Below are 3,566 nucleotides of genomic sequence, written 5' to 3'. Positions count from 1 at the left end.
AATCCTTGGAAGTTATATTTTACATTAAAGGTAAATTAAAACCATAAATTAAATGTGTACACAGATGAGCCTAGTATTAGCAAACTGTAATCGGGTACTGTTTAATTTTCCTGTACTAGATAGATTCATCAGGACCCACTGAGTCTCTCTGGTAATTTTCCGTATGCCCCATATGTCTGACATTTTCTTCATTAGAATCAGATCTCCTTACAATCATAAGGCAAAGCACATTTTTATATTAGGGAGAAAGGATGGCATTACTATCTCAATATTTTAATCTGGAAAACATATATCTGCTATTCTCTATAATGACATATTTGCGAAGTCAAATAACCTTAAAAGAGACATTTACTATAATAAAGTCAGTCTACTCTTTAAATACTTAAGTAATGAATAGAGTTTTGTGTGTAAATGTGTGCTTAAGTTTAAAATGTATAGATTTACAAAAAAAAAAAAAAAATGCCCAAGTTCAGTAAATTTATTTTGTCAAAACAATTGATATCTTGAGCATTACTGAGCCAATAGGACATCAAAATAAAAATTGTCTAAAGTTAAAAGCATATTACATTAACAAACAAATGATTTGCAGTCACAAAATTATAAATGCAGTTTGGGTTGGGGGCAGGTGGAGGGGAGTTAATCCAAACTACAACAATGGAAGTCTTCAAACTATCTTCTGAACAAGACCACTGATTTTTCTTTTCATCTCTTTTTGCGACATTGAGTTCCTTTTAAGAAAAAAAGAATCAATGGAGTATCACAGTTGGTAATTTGCTACAAATTCTTGAGACTACACAAGGTATAAACTGGCTAAATTACATGTGGTTTCCATGTTAGCTTGTTTGGCAGGATGATCTACTACAAAGTAGGCTAGTTGCCCCACTAGTCAATCCCCCAGTAGTTAAAATTTCCTCTATATCCATCACTGTTATAAAAGCTTCCATAGCCACATCCACCAAACTCTCTGCAGCTGCTTCCATCACCTCTGCTGTTGTCAGTACAGCTGCTACTGAAGCTGGAATTACTAAAAACACTACTATGTGGATAACGTCTGGCACAAATCCTCCACAGAATCTATTACTCTTAGAATGTCCAAGACAGCTACCCTTGTACTGGTGTTGATATGCCTTATTTTCAAACTAAGATGGCACTTATTATTTAGCTTACACAAGAAGATCCAACAAACCCTTGGTCATATTTATGTTCCTCTTGTTAAAGAACAAGGTGGCAAGGCCAAGGTTTCCTGCACATCCTGTGCAGTCAATGCAATGTACATTTCCTTCAGTACCATTTGGCAGGTCAAAATTGACAACTTGTTTCCCATTTGAAATGTGCAGTCCTCTTGCTGTTCCTGCTCTACTCACTAGAATTGGGCTTTTTCCTGAGAGGAACTGGTGAAGACTTCTTCATCATCTCTCCAAGATCATTCTCCATGGATACTGGTACAAGCATATCCTTCATGGTGGAAAAAGTCCTCCAGACTATCCGCACCTTTTTGGACTCCACAAACACTAAGGTCAATGAATTCTTTCCTGTTGCATTTAAAAGGTTAAGCAGAAATAACTGTTTGTCTTACTCTTTTGATGTGAGGTTCTCAGAGGTAGGGCCAATATTCCTGCAGACAAAAAGATGTATTCATCCAAGAAATCATGAGCAAATATCTCTATTTCCTTAGGGAAAGGAGCACTAAACATGTTATGGTAAACTCCCTTTGGTGGCATACTATCTTGTTCAAGTATTCCATATATCTGAGGTCCAAATCCCATACCAATATCAGATCCACTTTATCCAACACCAAGTATTTGTGGAACTCTAATATTTTCTCTTTCCATCATGTCTACCAAGGCTCCAGGAGTAGCAACTAACATGTGCCATCCACATTCTAAGTATCGAATCTGCTAACCAATATCAGCATCACCATAAATGATGTAAGTACTATCTCCAGGCCAGTATGAAAATTTTCTGGTTTCCTTATAGATTGGTACTGCCAAATCTCTCTTGTTGGTGCTAATACCAAAGAGACTGGATATTGGATACTGCCCTTACCTTCTGTTTTCCTTCATGTCCCTCAAAGTCTCTCCTTGACCATCTGAATAAATCTGACTCAAGATCGGCAAGAGAAATGCTGCAATTCTTACAGATGCTGTTTGGGTACAAGACATCAAGTGTCTTTTCTCTTTCATAAAAAGAATAGCACAAGTTTGCAATGGAGCCAAGTGAGTATAACAAGGAAGCTTGATATTTCCCATAATAGTTTCTCCCATCTTAACATCAATAAAACTTTCAATGTGTGCGAGATAGCTATTGCCTTTTGCCTCAATTGAAATGTCATATTTCTCAAAGTTAATCCCAGTGTTATCTTCAGAAAAAAGTTCCTGTTCCAAACAGTCACTTGGAAATGGTTTTGACCAAACATCTTTATCTATTTGTCACACCAATGACAGTTTCTACCACGTTCAAATTTTCCAAAGCCACATATGTCACCATGGCAGCCAGTGTTGTTATAGTCACTCTCTTCACTATCATCAAACCTTCCCTTTAGTCACTTCCACCATCACTGAAGAAACTAGACTTTCCTCTTGAATCATTATGAGACTCAAAATGCTACATGTATCCTTATCTTTACTAGAACTCCACCCTGAACCGTCTTTATCGTAGACTTGTTTAGTAATTTCTTTGTTCCTTGAATGAAAAGGAATATAGCACCCTTTGCCGGCTGTCCTTCCTTGACTCTGATTATCTGGAGAATTCATGTTGCTGGTCCAGCCCAAGGGCATTTTCTACTGACACAGGATCCATCCGTGAAAAATACAGAGAACTTGGAATCTCCCTCTGCTGCTGAGTATGTTTGATGAACAGTAAATGCCTCTCACTGGAGAACTGTGTCTCTCTAACACATATAGAATTTTGTTCCAAAAACTGAGGTCTCCAGATATATAACCATGTTTGAAAGAAATGTCTTTGAACAATTTACAATTCAAAAAAAAAGCTTTATGACATTATCACCCAATGATTATAAGTATGGCTAAGAAAAATATTTGATAAATGTGTATTTTAATGGTTTATATGTTTTCTAAATAAATTTTAAATTATTAAATTATTTAAAAAACACCTCTTCAGATGTGTTTAATTAATACTTCTCTAATCAGACTATCATACCAGGTTAAACGTTATTGTATATATTTCAGCCAGAAAGACTGATTGAGATTTTATAATTTGTTTTTTCCTTGTTTATTCTATTCTAAGTTACAGTGTAACTTAATGGTCTATACTTTTCTCTGTGAAAAGGAGTTAAGTTTTTGGGTACTAAGCAAAGAACTGTGAATTCACTTAATGGTTTGCAAGTAGCACAATGCCACAATGTAATAGTGCAAGTGAAAACTATCATTTTAGAGGTTGCTTTGAATTTCATTTTTGACTGCAAATGAGTTTATATCAAATATTATGTGCAGTTAGAATCACTATAACTCTGTGGATTTGGGAGTATATTATACAAACAAACAAATTCATGGCTAATACTTCTTGACATATTCAAGGTTAAATGTTGACAAGTGCAATGCAAACTC

The 3,566-nt window shown here is 35.5% G+C and overlaps 1 pseudogene; it reads right to left on the bottom strand.

Annotated features, from left to right (window-relative positions):
• Positions 1-870: 870 nt before the first annotated feature.
• On the bottom strand, positions 871-2,829 carry LOC133076303 (ATP-dependent RNA helicase DDX3X-like; annotated as a pseudogene).
• Between the last annotated feature and the right edge of the window lie 737 nt (positions 2,830-3,566).

This window comes from Eubalaena glacialis, chromosome 16 (assembly GCF_028564815.1).
Source record: "Eubalaena glacialis isolate mEubGla1 chromosome 16, mEubGla1.1.hap2.+ XY, whole genome shotgun sequence".
In the NCBI taxonomy this organism is placed as follows: Eukaryota; Metazoa; Chordata; class Mammalia; order Artiodactyla; family Balaenidae; genus Eubalaena; species Eubalaena glacialis.
The sequence above is the reverse complement of the archived record's forward strand: the minus strand, read 5'-3'. Positions and strand labels throughout refer to the sequence as shown.